Below are 23,554 nucleotides of genomic sequence, written 5' to 3' on the forward strand. Positions count from 1 at the left end.
CTTAGGGGTGCCTTACATGTATAAAAAGGGAAGGTTTAGGCTTGGCAAGTGGGTACACTTGCCAAGTCGAATTGGCAGTGCTAGACTGCACACGTAGACACTGCAGTGGCAGGTCTGAGAAATGTTTATAGGGCTACTTATTTGGGTGGCACAATCAGTGCTGCAGAGCCACTAGTAGCATTTGGTTTTAGACCCTAGCCACCTCTAGTGCACTGTACTAGGGACTTACTAGTAAATCAAATATGCCAATCATGGAAAGTCAATTACATATACATTTTACATAGGGGCACTTGCACTTTAGTACTGGATAGCAGTGGTAGTGCCCAGAGTAACAAAAAAAGCAAAAACAGAGTCCAGCACACATCAACAACCTGGGAACCAGAAACAAAAGGTTAGGGGAGATCACGCCAAGGATGCCAAGTCTAACAGGTGTTTAAAATGTCTCCTGCCTGTTGCCCTATGGAGGGCGTCCAGGCCATTAGCTTGAGATTACGCCTTGCTTACATTGTGTTTTATGTGCGCCCTGTCACTAAAATTTCACAAACTATTTTTCCTAATAAAAGGTACAAGTTTACCCTTGTTAGCTTCAGTGTTCCCAATGACCAGCAGAATTTATCATACTTAAATTTCTTCTTACTGTGGAAGCACAACATTTTACTTTTGGAGCACTTTATTTTTAGAAAGTGGGCCTCTGTACATTATTGCAAGGCCTGCAGGCAATTACTTAACCCTTTTCTGGTGTGATCTAAGATGATTATATCATCAGAATGAAGTATATTATGTTATCTGCCTCCCTTCCAACTTGGGGATGAAACCCTCACTTTGGGTCAAATAGCCGGGTAAGTCAGACATATACAGGGAAAACAGCAGTGGGGCCAACATACACCCTTCTTTTAAACCATTCTGGGTTGAGATTTCGTGTGCCAAGCCTCTATCACCACCTAACAGCACCCTACACCAGGTGGCGGAATGGAGGGCGATCACCAGATCTAACGGGATACTTAGCATACCTCATCCTGAGAGCTTTCTCCAAGTCAGCCCCCCTGTCATGGAGACATATTTCTCATTTATTACCTGGAGGTCCAAGAGGTTATCAATTGTTCCATGCTTCTTTCTTAACCCAGATTGCTCCAGAGGGAAAATGTTGTTTCTTTCTGCCCAGTCACTAATCTGAGATTGCAAGCATTTAGCAAATACTTTGCAAACACATCAAACAGAGTGATCTGGCAATAGGCTCCAGGGCAATTATGATCCCCCTTCTTAAATAATGGGACAATAATACTGCCCTTACAAGACAGAGGAATTTTCTTAGTTTCATAACAGCACTGAAAGACCTGAAACAAGATTTTACTCAAATTAAGGATATCTTGTTTTATAACCAGAATAGGAATTTCATTTGGTCCCATTGCTGCTTAACTATGCATCTCTCTAATGACCTCCTCAATTTCGTTTGCAGAGGGGGAAGTGTATGAAAAAGAATCGTCACCAGCTAGAGGTCGCTCCTCTACAGTACCATTCGTTGCATCAAGTCCTGATATAAAAGAGGACCAGCTTGCTTTGTTGACCATTGGAAGTGATCTAGTTCTCTAGCCACATCCTTCAGCCACCAATGAACACAAATTTCTAGATCGGCCATTAACTTCTGCTTCCCTTATATTAATCCAAAATCTGGCAGTTACATCTCTTTTTAAGCATTCCTTTCAACACCTCCTGATTCTTTTTTAGTAAGGACAACTGACTATTTGTTTCCAGAGAAAATTCCCTATGTTGTTTACGGATAAGGTCATTGATCTCTCTATTCAATAAAAGTAAGGGGCGGGGTTTTGCCATAGGCTTGCCTGTGGCCTTCTGGTGGGTGTTCTCAGGCAGATGCTGCGTAAGTACTGAGAACTTCTCCAGAACATTTCCTGTCCAGCTTTCATGATTGCCTGAGGCGATCTATAATTTACTTTCCAGCCTCTTAACCCTGCCATGGGTCTAATGTGTTCTTCCATTTTTAATGTCAAGTTTGTGACCCATCAAAACCCCAAGTATCAATGGGGAGCACTTTCAGTTTAAGAGACACTACCAGAGTATTATGATCACTAAACACTGTCTCTATCACTTTTATATTGTGTCCCAAAGAGAATGCCTGATAACTGGTCACCGCATAATCTAAAACTGCTGTTTCCCACATGATTTGTGTGTGTATTGAGCTGGCCAATCTGAGGGGAGTCTACCATTCGCAATGATACAGTCACTCATCTTCAAGTGCTCAAGGAGGAGCTTCCCTCACTTATCTCTTATTATTGTATGGGGGAAAAACACATCTGGGGATTCCATAACCTTCCTCTCTTTCCTCATCCCAGAATTGGAGTGGGGGAGGATTAAAAGTTTACATTGTAGGTCCCCAACCAGAATAATTTGTGATGCAGGCTACCTATCACAGAATTCATTAATAAATAGGAAGACCTTATCTTAGAGGGCATCATGTGAGGCACTGGGAGATATAAGAATTAACCAATTCCAGGGGAACTTCAGCAGACCCCTCTCCTACACCATACAAGATTATAGCCATAAATAGATTGCTGGGGTCTCTAAATCATTCATACTGCCATTTAAGCTTATTAGTCAGAAGGCAGGCTACCATACCCTTTGCCTAACCTTTCTTTGAAGGGGTGGCATTACAATAAAACAAATAATAGTTATCAGACAAGAGCTCTCCATCATACCAAGTCTCTTGCAGGCAGATTATATCTGCATTTAAAGAATTCAGAAGCTCCAGTTTTTCACCATTATTATTTATGCCAGCAACGTTCCAGGAAATGAGGATACGCTCATTGCTAGTATAATGATACTGATAGATGAGGCTTTAAGAAAGAATTGCGTTAAACTCCTGGTAACCAACTCGAGGAGTAGATGCTGGCACTTGATTCTTGGGGTAGACACTTTTGGGGTTCTTTCGGGGTCGCTGCCTAGAGAAACATTTAGGGGGTCATTCTGACCTCGGCGGTAAAAGGCCATAACACTGCCGCGGCCGCGGTAAACCGCCACGGTCATTCTGACCCGCAACTTGCAAACCGCCAAAAACCCGACATCCACAAAAGTCCACCACACCAAAGGTCAGCGAAAAAATGGCGATGACCAATCCTCCACCGTCACGCCAACAGAAATACGCCCATACCATTCCGACCCACAAATCCACGCGGCGGTCTTTCAAACGCGGTATTCCATTGGCGGTACACACCGCCGCGCTCCAAATACACACACACATAGAAAACTCAGCCACATTGGTCAGTTTGAAACACACACACCTGATACACATACTAACACCACTCCCACACACCCAACACAATATAAAACACACACCCACATCACCCACAAACCCCTACGACCCGAAATTATTGACGAAGGCTAGAGAGAGAGCACAGAATAGACAATCCCACAACACAGAGGCACACAACACCATCACCCACACAGAATCCACGCACCAAACACCACACACCACCACACGCACCACACTCATCACCACAAACGCCACCCCACACCTCATCCACACCACCCCATGGCACCCCAAAGACACCCCAGGTTCACTGACGCAGAACTCAGGGTCATGGTGGAGGAAATAGTCCGTGTAGAGCCCCAGCTCTTCGGGGCACAGGTGCAGCACACCACAATTGCCAGGAAGATGGAGCTATGGCAAAGGATAGTGGACAGGGTCAACGCGGTGGGACAGCATCCACGCAATCGGGATGACATAAGGAAGCGCTGGAACGACCTACGGGGGAAGGTGCGTTCCATGGTATCAAGGCACAACATTGCGGTGCAGAAGACTGGCGGCAGACCCCCACCTACTCCCCCAGAATTTACAGCATGGGAGGAGGAAGTCTTGCACATCCTGCATCCTGAGGGCCTCGCAGGAGTAGGCGGAGGAATGGACTCTGGTAAGTCAAATCTTCACTACTGCTTCCCACCCCCACCCCACCTGCATGCCAAATCATACCCCCACCCTCACCCCCACCCCCATCACACCAACTCCTTGCAAATGGCTCACCATCACAACCCACCCATCCCAACACCAAGCCCTGCAAGCGACCACAAAGCATGGACACCCATCACCAAAGCATGCCCACTGCATACACACATCACCTCCACAAGCCACCCTCACAAAAGCCCCCACAAGGGAATGCCTGCACTTGGGTACACGGACACCCACCCATCACACGAAATGCCACACACAGAAGCAATAACCATACCTTTATACCCCTGCAGGACCCAAACGCCACCACACCGCCACGGAGGGTACAGAGATGTCCATCCCACCCCCAGAAGAGGCCCCCAGCGATGACAGCAGCTCTGTCTCCCTGGACCCAGATGACCAGCCCGGCCCATCGGTGACCTCTGGACAGTCGGTTCCCCACAGACAGCCACAGGCTACACCAGACTCAACCCCCTCTGGGAACACCAGCAGAAGCTCCCACCCAGCGGGCCCATGCCTCTGTCTCCAGGACACGTCAATCAGCGGCACCCAGGTTGACCCACCACCCCAACAACAACAGGGACCTGGGGGCAGTGGTAGTGGGCACACCGTCCAGGGGACAGAGGCCCAGGAACACAGGGGAACTGGGAGGGCTGCTGTGCGACAGGGGGGGGACAGGCCCAGGGAACCGACTCTCCAAGAGGCCCTCTCCTCCATCATGGGAGCTTACCACCACTCCCAGGAGACGATGGCGACGGTACTGCCCAGGTTCCAGGAGATCCAGGCACTGCAGGAGGAACGGTACATGGGGTTCAGAGAGGAACTGAGGAACATCGGTTCTGCAATGGGGACCATCGTCGTGGCCCTCAACCAGATAGTCACCACATTGTGGGACCATGTGGCACCCCAAAGGGCCCCTGTCACTAGCCCAGGCCAGGAACAGCCTACCACCTCCGCCGGCGCTAGTGGACAGGAGGCCCCCACACAACATCAGGCCACCAGAACCCCACCTCCTGCAGAAGAAGAACCACCCCGCAAGCGGAACCTGAGATCTCACAAGAAGACAGAGTAGGATTGCAAGACCCCCGCCAGCCTAAGATACCCCCTGATGTCATCTCACTGTCCCACATTGTCACCCTGTCCAACCTTTAACTGCCCCTGCTCCATCCTTCCACAGGCATATGGACAATGCACCTGGGCGACTGAGAACTGGACTCTGCCATGGACATTACTCCACCCCCACCCATCACCGTTTTACAATCATGTACCTATATGTAGCACTTAAAATAAATCACTTATTGCACTTAAAATAACAGGAGTCTGCTTGTATTCTTAACAAATGTATTACACATAACGGTGCAATAATGTCCAGTTACTTTGTGAAGACAACATACCAATTTCAATAACCTTTAGTCCATGGGCAAACAAAGCAGAAGTCACGCAGTGGGTCATACAGCTCTGAAAAGGGAAGGGAAAGTCACAAATCAGATAACAGGAACTGGGGGGAAACACAGACAGTGGAGACGCATGAGGCCTTAAGTAAATGTAAAATGGCGTGGGTGATTCTTACCTGTGTGCTACTGAAAATATTGTTGTATGACTGTATCCCTGTTGTCCGTGTTGTCCCCGTCGTCTTCCTCCTCTTCACTCTCCACAGGCTCCACAGCTGCTACAACACCACCATCTGGACCATCCTCCAGCAGAAAAGGCACCTGGCGTCGCAAAGCAAGATTGTGAAGCATACAGCAGGCCACGATGATATGGCACACCTTCTTTGGTGAGTACATTAGGGATCCCCCTGTCATATGCAGGCACCTAAACCTGGCCTTCAGGACCCCGAAGGTCCTTTCTATGATCCTCCTAGTTCGCCCATGGGCCTCATTGTACCGTTACTCTGCCCTGGTCCGGGGATTCCTCACTGGGGTCAGTAGCCACAACAGGTTGGGGTAACCAGAGTCACCAATTAGCCACACACGGTGTCTCTGTAGCTGTTCCATCACATAAGGGATGCTGCTATTTCGCATGACATACGCGTCATGCACTGACCCAGGGAACTTGGCATTTACATGGGAGATGTACTGGTCAGCCAAACAGACCACCTGGACATTCATCGAATGATAACTTTTTCTGTTTCTGTACACCTGTTCACTTTCTTTGGGGGGAACCAAAGCCACATGGGTCCCATCAATGGCACCAATGATGTTGGGGATATGTCCAAGGGCATAGAAATCACCCTTCACTGTAGCCAAATCGCCCACCTCAGGGAAAATAATGTAGCTCCGCATGTATTTCATCAGGGCAGACAACACTCTGGACAAAACCTTAGAAAACATAGGCTGAGACATCCCAGATGATATGGCCACTGTTGTCTGAAAAGACCCACTTGTCAAAAAATGGAGTACTGACAGAACCTGCACCAGAGGGGGAATCCCTGTGGGTTGGCGGATGGGGGACATCAGGTCTGGCTCCAGCTGGACACATAGTTCATGTATAGTTGCTCTGTCAAGCCTGTATGTAAGTATGATATGTCGTTCTTCCATTGTCGACAGGTCCACCAGCGGTCGGTACATGGGAGGATTCATCCTTCTCCTCGCAAGTCCCAGCGGATGGTGCCTAGGAAGGACAACATGGAGCACAGAGTCAAGCAACCCACAGGTTCGTTCACACAGCTTGCACAGTACACGAATCGCTATGCATTGAAAGGCTTGTATGAGTGGCAATGCAAGGCCTAGGCCTGTGTGACGCAGTACAAATTATGCCATGTGGGCCCTTGAAATGGCGGCTGCCTGACCTGTGAAGTGTGACAGTGGGATGTGAGGTCAATGCGCTGGCGTGGCACACCGTGGCGGTAGGCGGTCGAAGACCGCGGTGCTAAGCCGCATTGGTTAACATTGCAGCCTATGGGTTTCAGTAGCCAATGAGGATGGGCGCCTGCGGTCGAGGTACGCACCGCGGCGGTACGCACCGCCGCGGGCGTGACCGCCATTTTCTATCTGATTAATCACTCGAGACCCGATCATCCACAGGAGAGGACCGATACTGCAAGTGCTGCTGTGACCTCGGTCTGGGAGATACAATGGCTGCTGCGACTGGGGAAAGGGCCCCTGCCTTCACTTCTGAAGAATTGGAGAAACTTGTTGATGGGGTCCTCCCCCAGTATGCGCTACTCTACGGTCCTCCAGAACAACAGGTTAGTACACAGGGTGCACGTTGAATGGGCTATGCCTGTGTTGAGTGGGGTGTATGTAAGATGGTGGGGAGGGGAGCGAATGAGGAGTGCAACGCACGAAAGATGAGAGCATGTGCCACATTGCAAGGTTGGGGAGGGGGGGGCCACTCACATTGACCAGGCAGAAAAGTTATGAGATTTCCTTTACCACCCTGTACATGTCACATAGGTCAGCGCCCATCAGAAGATCAACATTTGGCGTGCCATCGCCAAGGACGTCCGGGCCCTGGGGGTCCACAACAGACGGGGCACCCACTGCCGAAGGAGGTGGGAGGACATCCGCCGCGGGACCAGAAAGACCGCCGAGTCTCTGCTGGGGATGGCCTCCCAATGTAGGAGGGGTGCCAGCCGCCAATTGACCCCCCTGATGTCCCGGATCCTGGCGGTGGCCTACCCCGATTTGGATGGGCGCGTGAGGACATCACAGCAGACACAAGGGGGTGAGTATCAGCACATTCTGCCATCTTTGCGCGCAGTGATGGTGTCTGGGTGGGGGAGGAGGTCTGTGGTTATCTCTAGGCCAGGGCGCATTCTGTAGGCTAGGCCCCTCCGTTAGGCATGGCCCTGTGCCCCCGCCCCCCACCTCTGTAGGGTGCCAAGTACAGCTATCCATGGTCCGGCCTCACCCATGTGTGCATTTGTCGTCCATAGACCTGTAGGCCTAGTCACAATAACTGACTAGTGTACCCCGATTGCGCGGCCTAGTGCAGGGGGCTTCTGTGTCTGTCCTCCGACAACGGTGTTGCCAATGCATGCACTCAACCTGTCTTCATTTCTCCCCCCCCCCATTTTCCTTGTCTTCCTGTTCATGTGTGCATTAGCATCATCAGTCGGAGGAGAAGTGGCATCGGCGCACGAGGGAGCTGCATCTCACATGGCCCCGGAGGGCCATGCAACAGACTCCGAGTACACCAGTGAGACGGAGGGCGAGTGGAGCTCCACAACGGGGACCCGTGGAGACGTCAGCGACACCGACAAGTCTTCGGAAAGGAGCTCTCTTGCGGTGGCGGCAACATCCGTGCCCACCGCCACAACAGGTACAGCCGCCACCCAGCGCAGCAGCCCCGCCCTCCCAGCAGCCCCTCAGCCTTCCCTCTGTGCCCGCTCGCCCAGGAAGGCGGGCATCTCCTTCGCCCCAGGCACCTCAGGCCCTGCCCCAGTTACCCCTGCTGCCCTCAGTGAGGAGGTCATTGACCTCCTCAAGACCATCATTGTTGGGCAGTCTACCCTTTTGAATGCCATCCAGGGTGTAGAAAGGGAGGTGCATCGGAGCAATGCATACCTGGAGGGCATTCATTCGGGTCAGGCTGCCCATCAGCGATCGTTCAACGCTCTGGCCTCAGCACTGACGGCAGCCATTGTCCCTGTCTCCAGCCTCCCTCTTCTGACTCCCTCCACCCAGTCCCAGTCTCCTGTTCCTCTGCCTATCCCATTCACACCATCAGACCAGCCTGCACACACCTCTACAGCCAAGGGCAGCTCATCCAGACATAAGCACCACAGATCCCACAAGCATTCACCCAAGCAACATCCAGATGCAGACATGCCAACAGTCACTACCACCTCTGTGTCCCCCACCTCCTCATCTCCCTCCTCCCTCCCTGTGACGTCTCCACTCACACCTGCATGCACACCACCATCAGCCAGTACTTCCATCACCAGGACACCCTCCATTACAGTCCGCACACGTGCAGTCACCACCCCCACTGCCATTTACACATCCCCTGTGTCCTCTCCCAGTGTGTCTGTCACCCCCTCTTCCAAACCACACAAACGCAGGCAGCCACCCACCCAACAGCCATCCACCTCACGACAGCCTCCGTCACAAGCACCTGCACCCAAAGACAGCACACTTGACTCTCCTACAACCACATCCTCTTCCTCCACTCCCATACCCACTACACCTACCCGTCCCTGTCCTTCCAAAGTGCTTTTCCTTTCCAACCTTGAGCTTGTTCCAATCACTGACCCACCCCCTCCATCTGGTAAGAGTCAAAAAAGCACCTCAGCCACCACCAGCCCTGCATCTACTATGACCATAGTGCAGGGCTATTGGAGTCCACCAGCTCCTAGGGCAGGAACATCGGCCAGCAGCAAGGGGACAGCCAGCCCACCCCCTGGGAAGAGGACAAAAAAAACTAAGGGCCGGTGCGACAAGCCTGAGACGGCTGCCACCAAGGACAGTAGCCTTGCCCCGTCACCTGCCACATCATCAAAGGGAGGCAAGGGCCACAGAGCTTCAGCGAAGGAGGGGAAGGGCAGCAGGCCGGAGAGGTCAGGCAGCAGGCGAGCTGCCCAGGAGGGCCCCACCAGCCCCCATTCCGGTTGTGACGGACGACACCCACGGGCCCAGGACTCCATCACAGGAGGGCCCCGCGACCGCAATGTCGGATGGCGACTGAGCGGGAAGTCTTGGCCAGGTCTGGCTCCCTAGAAACACAGGACAAGCACCGCTGAACAGGGCCCCGCCGTGACAAGAACCGCTGAACAGGGCCCCGCCGTGAGAAGCACCGCTGAACAGGGCCCCGCCGTGACAAGAACCGCTGAACAGGGCCCCGCCGTGAGAAGCACAGCTGAACAGGGGCCCGCCGTGACAAGAACCGCTGAACAGGGCCCCGCCGTGAGAAGCACCGCTGAACAGGGCCCCGCCGTGACATGAACCGCTGAACAGGGCCCCGCGGTGAGAAGCACCGCTGAACAGGGGCCCGCCGTGACAAGAACCGTTGAACAGGGCCCCGCCGTGAGAAGCACCGCTGAACAGGGCCCCGCCGTGAGAAGCACCGCTGAACAGGGGCCCGCCGTGACAAGAACCGCTGAACAGGGCCCCGCCGTGAGAAGCACCGCTGAACAGGGCCCCGCCGTGAGAAGCACCGCTGAACAGGGCCCCGCCGTGAGAAGCACCGCTGAACAGGGGCCCGCCGTGACAAGAACCGCTGAACAGGGCCCGCCGTGAGAAGCACCCCGCCGTGAGAAGCACCGCTGAACAGGGCCCCGCCGTGAGAAGCACCGCTGAACAGGGCCCCGCCGTGAGAAGCACCGGTGAACAGGGGCCCGCCGTGAGAAGCACCGCTGAACAGGGCCCCGCCGTGACAAGAACCGCTGAACAGGGCCCCGCCGTGAGAAGCACCGCTGAACAGGGCCCCGCCGTGAGAAGCACCGCTGAACAGGGCCCCGCCGTGAGAAGCACCGCTGAACAGGGGCCCGCCGTGACAAGAACCGCTGAACAGGGCCCCGCCGTGAGAAGCACCGCTGAACAGGGCCCCGCCGTGAGAAGCACAGCTGAACAGGGGCCCGCCGTGACAAGAACCGCTGAACAGGGCCCCGCCGTGACAAGAACCGCTGAACAGGGCCCGCCGTGAGAAGCACCGCTGAACAGGGGCCCGCCGTGACAAGAACCGCTGAACAGGGCCGCACCGTGAGAAGCACTGCTGAACAGGGCCCCGCCGTGAGAAGCACCGCTGAACAGGGCCCCGCCGTGACAAGAACCGCTCCGCTGTGCCCTTCCTGTCAAGCACCTCTCCGCTGGGCCCTTCATCTCAAGCACCGCTCCGCTGGGCCCTTCCTGTCAAGCACCGCTCCGCTGGGCCCTTCATCTCAAGCACCGCTCCGCTGGGCCCTTCATCTCAAGCACCGCTCCGCTGGGCCCTTCCTGTCAAGCACCGCTCCGCTGGGCCCTTCATCTCAAGCACCGCTCCGCTGGGCCCTTCCTGTCAAGCACCGCTCCGCTGGGCCCTTCATCTCAAGCACCGCTCCGCTGGCCACCGCCGTCTCAAGCACCGCTCCGCTGGGCCCTTCCTGTCAAGCACCGCTCCGCTGGGCCCTTCCTGTCAAGCACCGCTCCGCTGGGCAACGCCGTCTCAAGCACCGCTGGCCCATTGACAGTGCCGGTTCTGTGTCGAGCAGGGCTTCACGAAGCACTCTGGGCACCATGCCTCCTCCATTAACAGTGGAGTCGGTAATCCATCTGATGGACTGTGGCTTGGCACTTCCCAGGGTGGAACAGTGGGCAAGCCACCCACTGTAGAGACTTGAGAGCCTGTGGCTTTGCACTCCCCAGGATGGCACAGTGGGCAAGCCACCCACTGTAGAGACTTGTGAGGCTGTGGCTTTGCACTCCCCAGGATGGCACAGTGGGCAAGCCACCCACTGTAGAGACTTGAGAGACTGTGGCTTTGCACTCCCCAGGATGGCACAGTGGGCATGCCACCCACTGTAGAGACTTGTGAGACTGTGGCTTTGCACTCCCCAGGATAGGACAGTGGGCATGGAGGCCCCTCATGGATCTGGCGTCGTGGACTCATGTGGCTGAGGTGCCCCCCCTTCCCTTCCCCCTGAGGTGCCTGTAGTTTTATCATCTGATGCCCCAGCAGTGTTCTCTCCAATGGTATCTGGTCTCCTGTGTGGGCTTTGCCCATGTGTTTGTGTACATTGGCCCACGGACTATGGAACTTTGACAGAATGGGCAGGACTTATTGCCTATGTATATATTTTTAACTATGTTCATTCCTTATTTTGTATCTTTCATATTGCATATTTCCCATAACTTCAATGGAGCTATTTATACATATATTTTATAGATCATTTTAATTGTGTCTTTGCATTATTCCGGTGGGTTTGGGGAGTGTCACTCTGACTTGTTGCTCTGCATTGGGGGTGTAGGTATTTGGGTTGGGGGGGTGGGTGTATGGCGTATGTGTGTGCCCGTAAGCTTTCCTCCTCCCCCTCCCCTGTGTCGTAGGTGCAGTACTCACCGTTGTCGTCTGTGCCGGCGTTCGTACTCCTGGTAGATGAGCAGGTAGACAATAGCTGGTAGGATGTTTAATTCGGGTTCCATGCTGTCCTCCTTCCTCGTGAAGTGTGTAGAGATGAGCGTTTTCCCGTTCGTAGTCCGTTTCCGCCGTGATTTTATCCGCGGGGCTCCCGCCCCGGAAAAGGTGGCGGATTGGTGAGTTGTGATAGGGTGGGCGGTACATTGTCTGCCGCCTGCCTGTTGGCGGTGACCGCCGCGCTGTTTGTCTGTCTTGCCGTGGCAGTCGGAGTGTTAAAGTGGCGGGCTGTGTTGGCGGTTCCCACCAGGGTCAGAATTCAATTTTTTTGACCGCCTGCCTGTTTGCGGGTTGGCCGCTGCTTTAACACCGACTGCCAGGGTTGGAATGATCCCCTTAGTCTCTGTTGACTCAAAGGGGGATGTTGATATAATATAGAGGTTGGGGAATGGAATCCTTCCCACAAACACCGTCCTGGGATTGCTGTACATCCCTACGAGCAAACTTACTCCCTACCACCCCCGGGATTGGAACAACATTGATACCTTTACAGTGCAACCGCTCTGAATTATTTAAAATTGTGTCAACTATAAGTTTAGAATAAAAGGATACCCTTGTTTTGGGACCATAGCCCGAATCCTCCATGGGTACCAAATGTACATCTTTTCTTTCAATTAACCTATAGTTAATTTTAGAACATTTTAGAAGAAAACATGTATTCAGAATTAAATCTGTATCAAAAACAAGAATACAATCTTTAGTCAATGTGTCCACATAGTTTGGCCTCTGCTTCCTTCCCTTGGAGGGCAACCTTTCCGACCAGGGGTTGAGCCAAAGGTCTCAAGGGCAGTGTGCTTAAATGTGGTGGTGTCATGTTATGAACCATAGTTGAACCATCTTCGTCTGACCCACATGAGTTGTGAAGGAACATCCAATACTCTAGACTCTTGATTTCAAAGATGGTGGTTTCGGACAGGTTCCTCCAATGTTTGAAATTCTTGCGGCGAAGGGGAGACCTCTATAAATCTCACTTTTCTCTGACCTTTTTTTAGCAATTTTGTGATTCTGTTTCTTTACCCCTTTACGATTTTTCTTTTTGTTCATAGGCTTTTGCACCAACGAGAAAGATTCTCTGATCACCGTGTTCACCTTTGGGTGAACCTTAAAGAACGGAAACACTTCCTATTCAACACTTTGGGGTTTACAACCGAGACTGCTTTCTGGTAAAAAATCATTCATCACAAATCTGGTGGAGTCCACCGGGCTCTCAATTGAGGCAGAGTACGTATATATCTCCTTTACCTGAGGCTAACCAGCCTGACAGCAGAAGTCAATCCCACATTGGACAACCTTGTTCTCTGCTACACAACACCATGCAAAAGCTCCTTCTGAATGTAATAGGATTGAATTATGTTTTTTTCATAATAGCTGTAACTGTCTCAGAAGTACATTCAGACCCCTCCAACAGAGTTTTCCAATAGATTTAAAATGGATGAAAGCAGTCTCTCTAAACTAAGAAGAGAGGCAGAGACCTGCATATTTTGATCTGGGAAATTACTTGGGAGATTAACATTTAGGCCCAAATCAGGAGTCACAGAGAGATGTGAATACAAGGAGGGATGGTTTGAAGGAGCACTACTAAAGAGCTGCAGGCCCATAGACAGTGGCTGGGGATACGACTGAAGTGAATCCACCCCCAGTTGTGGCCCATATCTTTTATATAATCTATGTCTGGGTCCGGAAGTGTAAAATAATCCATCTGATGCCCCAAATCAGATCTTTGTGGGAGAACTTCTTTCCAGACTCTAGCTGACCTATTCACCCTTTCTAAGGCTAAGCCCTCAGAGTTACAAGCTGGGGGAAGAATAATATTATGGGTTGGGGAAGATGTTTTCTTAAGCCACGCTGCTCTACATGGCAAAGGGCTACCTGGGATATAAGAAGTTCCTGAACAGCCTCTTCAGGGGTATCAAGAAGAGCGGAACCCGTGAGGCTTGAATGCTGTGAATCTACAAGCTGCATTACTTTGTGCATGTCCCTGCTGCCAAACAAACTAATTTCAGTTGGTTTGGATGGGGTCTTCTCTTTTTCCCAGAAGGTATATATTTGATTACTGCATTTATACCCCGGGACTGCAACATCCTTGTTACGGAGAGGGTTCAATGTAGTTTTCAAACAGGATCTCCCGGAAAGCAAATGATCCGATCTCAATTTTTTGGCAGTCATGCACCCTTCTGATGCCTGTAATAATCAAACGCTAGTAATAATTCACACTTCCTAGGCTACCAATATATTATTCCAATGGGCAGATACTTCTACTTGTGAGCTTCTATGTCAAACAATACTTAGTGCATAAGTGCCAGTCTAATCAAAGGATAAGAAGCTCTACTTTGAAGCTTCTTATGAAAAATAGCTTTACAGAAGGACAGTAATTCCTTCTTTAGAAAGGAGAGAAAGGAGTTCTTAATGTCCAGAGGTTCTGAATATCCAAAGTTCTGGATAAGGGAGGCAGGGTGCATAAGATCAAGGAGAGGTAAAGTTAACAAGCCGTACCACAAACTACCTGTGGGCGCTTCTGTTGCCAAATATGCTGCTCTCCTAAGTAGAACTATCAATCCAACCAGACAGTTCCTGCCTCCACTGTCCTTTTCATTGATTAACAAAGGTTATGCTCCTCGACAGCACACTGCAAGAGTCAACCGTGTCCTGATGATTCAGCAGTGCGTCTTCTCAGGAGATCTATATTGGTCTAGACAAAAGACTGTGGCTGGGTACCAGTACCGGCTGGGTTCAAGGAGAGCTGGCACTCATCAGGAGCAGATGAGGCGTGTTTTATAAGGAGTGCGGGGAGAGAGCAGTGACTCTCAGGAACTCTCACCCTATACTGAGCACTCCTTCTCCTTCTTTAAGGCCTCTCCGCCCTCTACCTCCTCACCTTGGCTCGGCTCTGCTCAAATCCACTTCTCCGAGATGTGCGGTTGAGTGAGCAGAGGACTCCTCTTTCTCTATAACTCCTGCTTGCGCCAGCCGCCTCCTGTGAGTCACTCTGTGTGATGCTCTGAGTGCCTCCCGGCACGCCCAGCTCTCTTTGCCTCCTATGTGCTCTCTGGGTGATGTTCCAATTGCCACCCGGTACTCCCAGCACTCCTTCCCAATACACACCTTAATAAGGCGGAAAGTCCTCTGGCTGAGAGATACACAATGGCATGCCAGATGCGCCGCTCCCTGCGCCAGATGCCAGGTTTGCCGCTCATACGGTCTTGCATCTCCACTAGCAGTGGGTCACACTGGATGCCAAAGCCAAATTTACTGTTTACTCTGCTCCTTCAGTAGAGGGCCACATTGGATGCCAGATTTGACAGATTTGCTGCTTCTGCAGCCCCCATACGTAGCGGCCACTCTCATTCTCGCTTTCACCCACAGCTCGGAGCTTGTGGCCTGCAGCCTGCGGCATCCTGACTCGCGTCTCACATCTTCACATCCTTCAGTGGTGGGCCATGTCGGATGCAAAATTTGCTACTTACACAGCGTCTTCAGTAGCGGGCCACTTTGGATGTCAGATTTGCCAAATTTGTTGCTTGCACGGCCTCCACACGAAGTGTCCGCTCTCACTCCCCTGTCATAGCTTGGAGCTTCCGGCCAGTGACCTGCGGCCTCCCGGCTGCAGCTGCTTCTGGCACATCTCGATTATCAATAAGCATCAGATATATAAGGAAGCTTTTGATTACAAAAGCAGTTCAGAAGGTGTTGAAATCCACAAATGTCTGTGAGCTAAAGTGAAAAAGCCTTCAGAGGTAAAAAAAGGAGAGAGTCAATTCTCCGAACCCGTGCAAGTATCCAAAGTGTTGCCGAATGCTGTTCTTTTGAGTGAAGGCAAGGTTTGGAACCTCAGAAGAATTACTGCTCTCAAGAGAAAAAGTATTTTGTACAAGAATACATTGAGAAGTTTGGGTGAAGAGTTATTATGAGACAATACTATAATGAATGAAGACACTTTGAATGAAAGTAGAGATGTTGTTAATGTTGGCAGTAATAATGTGGTGCAGAGGGAGGCAGAAGGCAAAAGTAGCAATAATATTTACAAAGAAAAGAAGAAGGTACTCACTTGAGTCTGAGTCGAATGGGATTGTGGAAAATTATGAAGAGATACTTTCAGTAGAAGAATAAAAGGTGGTGATAGTGTTCCTGGAGGTTCTGCCAAGAAACTTAAGGAAAGGCGGAGTAGAATGGTGTGTGTTAGACCAAAGTGGTTGGAAGATGTTGTGTATGGAAAGGATGTAAAGATTTACCATAGGAATTACTTTTGTTGTTGTTTTATATAAAAAGGGAAAGCTATGTTGTGTTCTTTGTGCTCTCTTATGCCTATGTATTGCTTATTATTTAAGTACTGTTAATTATTATAGTTAAGTATAGTCTGTTAATTAAGTATAGTGTATCCTAGTGTGTTAAGTAATGTTTACCTTTTTAAGTTCACTGCCATTCCCTGCATGCTCCCTGAGTTCCAGATTCCACTAGATGGAACTCAGAGAGGGCAGTTGCTGGTGAAAGGAGACTAGGACTGGATGTGCTGTGTAAGCTTTGCATGGTGTTTCAATTTACAAAAATTATTCTTGAAGTTAATAGATTCTGACGTTACAAGAGAAACAGTGTGAATCATGAGACCAATATAGTTGGTCCATTTATAATTGATTGTGTAGTCCACTATGATTCATGCAGGTTCTTGTTCTGGAGATCGGGTGGACTCGTTGCTACTTGTTAAGATGGAAACTTACACTCCAATTACAATTAAATTAAGTTTTTAATGATGAAGCTCTGCAGAGACGTTCTCTAACACTATCCTCTATAGAACAACTGAGAAGAACTGAATATGCAATACACTTACATTCTACACCCCCTACTTCACAATAGATGATGACTTCATGCACACAGCAACATCATATGTGCATTCAATTGCTGATGCCTACGATATTGATTGTTGTCACAAACGGTCAAGGTGAATGACCCAACATTGCAGCCATCGTGGTTAATACCGACAGCCAAAAAGGAACTCAATGTGGTGTATTGTAGAAGATTTCACATCAGTGACTATTTTTAAAAGTAAAGGGAGTCAGCTGTTCATGCAGTATTATTTTCCTACCATAGCCTTTGGCTAGGAAACAACCAACAAATCTAAAAGAAATTAAATTCATTCTTGCTTGGTGCTTTCAGCATATGACTGCTATTATGCATAGTTTACATGATACCTTATAATTGTAGAAACCAAACCACACTATTTTGCTGCACTCTAAATTTACCAACAGTGGCTTCGATCTGGTACCCTTGATCTTGCAGTAAGAGTCACCATCCTCCTCAACATCAGGCCCACATATCAGCTTAGCAGAGCAATAAAATAGTGATTGGTCCCGCTTGACAATGGAGTCCTAGCTCATAGGAAACATCAAAGGGGTTCATTACAAAACTCTTTACATACACATTACAGATAAATACAAAATATATTCCATGAAGGCTCAGATTCAGTGTCAGAAATCAGAAGTGCCAATAAGCAACAAATCAGAAATAGAATGGGCAGATTGTCAGGAGGAATAGAAAAGTAATCCTCTGGATAACTCCCCAAATTAAGGGACTTTATACACATTTTATGAATAGGTAATATGCAAAAATAACAAACTCATCATGGCATGAGTAATGATAAAGCACATTGAACAACTCAGAGTATATACTGTCATAACAAAAATATGTATATTGTCATAACAAAAATATAACATTATCCCATTTCTAATGAAAAAGAAAACTCCATTAGCTTCCACAGCAACAGCGCAGTCCAGAGATGTACAACCGAATATGAAACATTTTTCAAACAAAGACTCATACACTAGTGTATGCTAGCAAGCCTACATTAACATTTCCAGCGTATAGAGTGGATTTTGTGTTGAGTGCTGAGTGTAATGTATTGAGTCTGGATGTTAAGTGAAGAAACGCAACTTATCAGACCAAGACTGTTTGGTCTGATAGGGTGGAGGAGTGATTGGGGAAGAAGTGGTACCTCCATATGTTCATCCTGAACGTTTTACAAGAGAGACCAATCTCATGTTAGGATATAGAGCCTTGTCTTTGAGTTTTAAAGGCAGTTCAGCCATATGCAAGCTATATGTTGCAGGAAACAATATTCCTTCTAAGAATAGATAGACCAAAGAGCTTTGTGAATCCCGTTCAGTCCAAATAGTAGGGAGCTCCTGGATGATATTTGGAAGAATGTAGGGGATATCAAGAAATATTTTGTGGAAAATTTGGTAAATTACAAGGATTTCCTCACCCCACTCATAAAATGATGAGGGTACCCTTAATGGACCCATAAGTGTCAAGAAAAAAGTAGCTATTGAACTTGATTAACTTGGAAGAGCTATTATAATTGAGAGTGTTTAGATTACACATTGACTTGAAGTTCTTAAGAATATTTAGGGGACACATTTTCTCTACCTAGCATTAATGAGTTGCTAGCCAGGACAAAAGGAATAAAGACCGAGATGTAGAAAATAGTTTTCCAGATGCAATTGGGCAGATTTGCATAATTGGGCTGTTTGTGACTAGAAAAATTGCTTTTCTCATGTACAAAAGGCAAAATGTGATTCAGTAACTTGTTACCAAATCGCATTTTGTAATTGTGATTCAGTATTTGGAAGAGGCTTGTTTTGGGTGTCCTTTCCAAATACTGAGTCAGTATGGCATGTATTACTGTTATATGTCTGAATTCCGGTTGCAGAACAGTACTACCACTAGATTAAAACTAGTGGTAACCCATTTGCAAACGGGAAGGGGTCCCCAAAAGCACTCCAGCCCCTTTGATAATGTAAATAATTATATTTTCTAAGAGCGGGTAGTGGTCGTAAGGACCACACCCTATTCTTAAAATATGAAACCAAAAAGTTTCATCTTTTCTTTTCAAAACATTCAATTTTTCTTAAAGGAAAACCAGATGCGTTTAAAAAAAGAAAGATTGGTTTATTTTAAAGCAATTGCAAACAAGGTGGTCTGCTCACCCCAACAGGCCACCACCCCTGTGATGGCTCTGATTCCTTATGGGCCACAAATGTGAACCTACATCAATTAATATGCATTAGGTAATCAATCAATCAATCAGACTATTTATAAAGCGCATTACATACCTGTGAGGGTTTCAAGGCGCTGGGGGAGAGAGAGAAGGGGGGGTGCTGCTACTGTTCGAAGAGCCAGGTCTTGAGGTGTCTTCTGAAGGTGAGCAGGTCCTGGATCTGTCTACAGCCAGACGGGAGGGTATTCCAGGTCTTGGCGGCAAGGTAGGAAAAAGATCTGCCGCCGGAGGATTTGCGTCGGATGCGGGGGATGGAGGCGAGGGCGAGGTTAGAAGAGCGGAGTTGCATGGTGGGGGTGTAGAAGCTGAGTCTGTTGTTAAGGTAGGCTGGTCCGGTGTTGTGGAGTGCCTTGTGTGCATGGGTGAGGAGCTTGAAGGTGATCGTCTTGTCGACGGGGAGCCAGAGCAGGTCTCTCAGGTGGGGGGTGATGTGGCTGCGGCGGGGAATGTTGAGGATGAGTCGGGCGGAGGCGTTTTGGATGCGTTGGAGGCGTTGGAGGTGTTTGGACGGGATGCCTGCGTAGAGTACGTTGCCGTAGTCAAGCCTACTGCTGACGAGGGCCTGGGTTACTGTTTTTCTTGTTTCGGTTAGGATCCCTTTGTAGATTCTATGAAGCATGCAGAGGGTGTTGTAGCAGGAGGAAGAGATGGCGTTGACCTGTTTTGACATGGAGAGGGATGATTCGAGGATGAAGCCAAGGATGCGTGCGTGGTCAGTTGGTGTTGGAGGGGTACCCAGCGAGGCTGGCCACCACGAGTCATCCCAGGCGGAGTGGGTGGGCCCAAGGATGAGGACCTCCGTTTTGTCCGAGTTCAGTTTCAACCGGCTGCTTCTCATCCAGTCGGCGACGGCCTTCATGCCCTCGTGGAGGTTGGTTTTGGCGGCATGTGGGTCCTTGGTGAGGGATAGGATGAGTTGGGTGTCGTCGGTGTAGGAGATGATGTTGAGGTTGTGTTGGCGGGATACTTGTGCGAGGGGGGACATGTAGATGTTGAACAGCGTCGGGCTGAGGGAAGAGCCTTGGGGTATGCCGCAGATGATGTTGGTGGCTTCGGATTGGAAAGGGGGAGGCGGACTCTCTGGGTTCTTCCGGACAGGAAGGATGTGGTCCAGTCGAGGGCTTTCTCTTGGATCCCTGCTTCGTGGAGGCGGATTTTCAGAGTGTGGTGGCAGACTGTGTCGAAGGCGGCTGACAGGTCTAGGAGGATGAGGACTGATGTTTCTCCATTGTCGAGCTGGCTTCTGATTTCGTCTGTGGTGGCGGTCTCGGTGCTGTGGCTCTGTCTGAATCCGGACTGGGAGGGGTCGAGGATGTTGTTGTCTTCGAGGTATCGGGTGAGTTGTGTGTTGACGATTTTCTCAATGACTTTCGCCGGGAATGGGAGCCAGTGGATGGGCCGGAAGTTCTTCAGGTCTTTGGGGTCCGCCTTTGGATTTTTGAGTAGGGCGTTGATTTCGGCGTATTTCCAGCTCTCCGGGAATCTTGCTGTTTCGAAAGAGAGGTTGATGAACTTCCGTAGGTGTGGTGCGATGGCTGTGTCTGCTTTGTTGTATATGTGGTGTGGGCACGGGTCAGACGGTGCTCCGGAGTGGATGTAATTCATGGTCTTGCGAGTATCGTCGTCGTTGATGCTGGTCCAGGAGGTCAGGCGGTTGGTGCGGGTGGGGTTCGTGGAGGGGGAGGCTGGCATGTTTGGGGTAGTAGCGGTGTTGAAGCCTTCGTGGATGTCAGCGATCTTTCGCTGGAAAGCGGTGGCTATGGCGTCGCACAGTTCCTGGGAGGGGGATGCCGTTGATGGTGGCGCTGGGGTTGGAGTGCTCTTTCACGATGTTGAAGAGTTCTTTGGAGTCATGCGCGTTGTTTTCCAGGCGAGTTTTGAAGGAGGATCTTTTTGCTATCCTGAGGAGTTGGTGATGCCTGCGTGTGGCGTCCTTAAGTGCAGTGTGGTTGTCGGGTGTGCGTTTGTGGAGCCATTTCTTCTTGAGTTTACTGCAGTTGCGTTTGGAGGCTTGGAGGTCGTTGGTGAACCAGGTGGTTTTTCTGTTGCTCGGTGTGGTGGTGTTCAGTTTGTTTCTTGAAGGTGAAATGGATGCAGTGGTGGTCGGTCCAGTAGAGTTCAGTGGTGCGATTGAAGGTGACGTGGTCGCTTATGGAGAAGATGGGGTCTAGGGTGTGGCCGGCGGTGTGGGTGGGTGCGTTGACAAGCTGTGTGAGGCCGAGGTTGGAGATCAGGGTGGTGGAGTTGATGTCGTTATTGTTTTTGAGGTGGAAGTTCATGTCCCGAGGTGGATGTAGTCCGTGGAGGCGAGTGAGTGAGTGCTGGCAAGGTCGGCGATGGCGTTGCTGAACAGTGCCCTGGGTCCAGGAGGTCTGTAGACGAGCGTTCCTCTGAGGGTGGTGTTGGCGTCTGTGTGGATTTGAAAGTGTAGGAGTTCGGCTGAGTTGAGGGGGTCGTCCAGGAGGGTGTGGACTTCGAGGGTGGCCTTGTGGACAATGGCTATGCCTCCTCCGGTTCTGTTGATGCGGTCTCTGTGGGAGATCTTGTACCCGTTCGGAATGGCTATGGCGATGTCAGGCGATGAGGAGTCGTTCCACCAGGTTTCGGTCAGGAAGGCTACGTCGGGGTGGTGGAGTCGAGCAGGTCCCAGAGCTCGATGGCGTGCTTACGTGCGGAGCGAGTGTTGAGGATTATGCAGCGTAAGTGGTTGGTCTTGGTCCTGGGAGGTTTGTGGGCTCTGGCGCAGGTGAAGCTGCAGTTGTGGCAGGAGAAGGGTCCGTGTGTGCTTTTCGGAGTGGCCTGGAAGCAGGTGCTATCTCGGCCGGTGTTGAGTGTGAGGAGGGTGCTGGCATTGTAACGGAGGCTGGTGATGTGGCTGTTGCCGTGTCCAGGGGTTCTGGCGCTGGGCGCGGTCCAGGTGTGGACGGGCGCAGGCGGGCTTGCCTCTGGCGTGCCTCCGGCGCACCAATGGCGCGGTCGCGCAGCGACCGCCGTTAAGAAGGGAGGGGGGAGAAAGGAGCAGCTGGGAGGCGGGAGGCGGGAGGCGCGGGTGAATGGGGTGATGGGGGAGCGGGGAGAGAGCGGGAAAAGGCGCAGAACGGGGTAAATTGAAAAAGGCAAAAGGACAAAAAGTGAAAAAGTGAAAAAGACAAAACGTGAAAAATCTGAGGAAAGAACAGCAAGAAATGCTAGAATGCAGAAAAGAAAGTCAAGGATAGCAAAATATCACAGAAGAATGAACAGAGCACCAGAGAAACAGAGAAAACACTCTAGCGCTCACCAGGGCAGATCGGGTCCAGGAGGGCCTCAATCCCTTGGAGCAGCGAAGGCGGGGAGGGGGAGACACAGGCACAGCTTGGTGGTGCTGTGCGCACTGGGAGTGTTTTACCTGGCCAAAACAGGTCAGGAGACACTCACCGTAGTGCGCAGCGATCGCCTTTAAGAAGGGAGGGAGGAGCAGCTGGGAGGCGCGGGCGAATGGGGGCATGGGGGGCGGGGGAGAGAGCGGTAAAAGGCGCAGAATGGGGGGAAAGTGAAAAAGGCAAAAGGACAAAAAGATTAAAAGTGAAAAAGACAAAATGTAAAAAATCAGAGGAAAGTAGAGCAAGAAATGCTAGAATACAGGAAAGAAAGTCAAGGATAGCAAAAGATCACAGAAGAATGAACAGAGCACCAGAGAAACAGAGAAAACACTCTAGCGCTCACCAGGGCGGATCGGGTCCAGGAGGGCCTCGATCCCTTGGAGCAGCGAGGGCGGGGAGGGGGAGACATGGGCACGGCTTGGTGGTGCTGTGCGCGTGCGGAGTGTTTTACCTGGCCAAAACAGGTCAGGAGACACTCACCTTAGCGCGCAGCGACCGCCATTAAGAAGAGAGGGGAGGGAGGAGCAGCTGGGAGGCGGGAGGCGTGGGTGAATGGGGGTGCGGGGCGGGGGGAGCGGGGAGAGAGCAGGAAAAGGCGCAGAACGGGGGAAAGTGAAAAAGGCAAAAGGACAAAAAGTTAAAAAGTGAAAAAGACAAAACGTGAAAAATCAGAGGAAAGTAGAGCAAGAAATGCTAGAATGCAGGAAAGAAAGTCAAGGATGGCAAAAGATCACAGAATAATGAACAGAGTACCAGAGAAACAGAGAAAACACTCTAGGGCTCACCAGGGCGGATCGGGTCCAGGAGGGCCTCGATCCCTTGGAGCAGCGAGGGCGGGGAGGGGGAGACACGGGCATGGCTTGGTGGTGCTGTGCACACGGGGGGTGTTTTACCTTGCCAAAACAGGTCAGGACTCACTCACCTTAGCGCACAGCGACTGCCATTAAGAAGGGAGGTGAGAGGGAGGAGCAACTGGGAGGCGGGAGGTTCAGGCTACTGGGGGCGCAGGGGAGCGGGGAGAGAGCGGGAAAAGGCGCAGAACGGGGGGAAAGTGAAAAAGGCAAAAGGACAAAAAGTGAAAAAGTGAAAAAGACAAAACGTGAAAAATCAGAGGAAAGTAGAGCAAGAAAT

Source organism: Pleurodeles waltl, chromosome 1_2 (genome assembly GCF_031143425.1).
Source record: "Pleurodeles waltl isolate 20211129_DDA chromosome 1_2, aPleWal1.hap1.20221129, whole genome shotgun sequence".
Lineage (NCBI taxonomy): Eukaryota > Metazoa > Chordata > Amphibia > Caudata > Salamandridae > Pleurodeles > Pleurodeles waltl.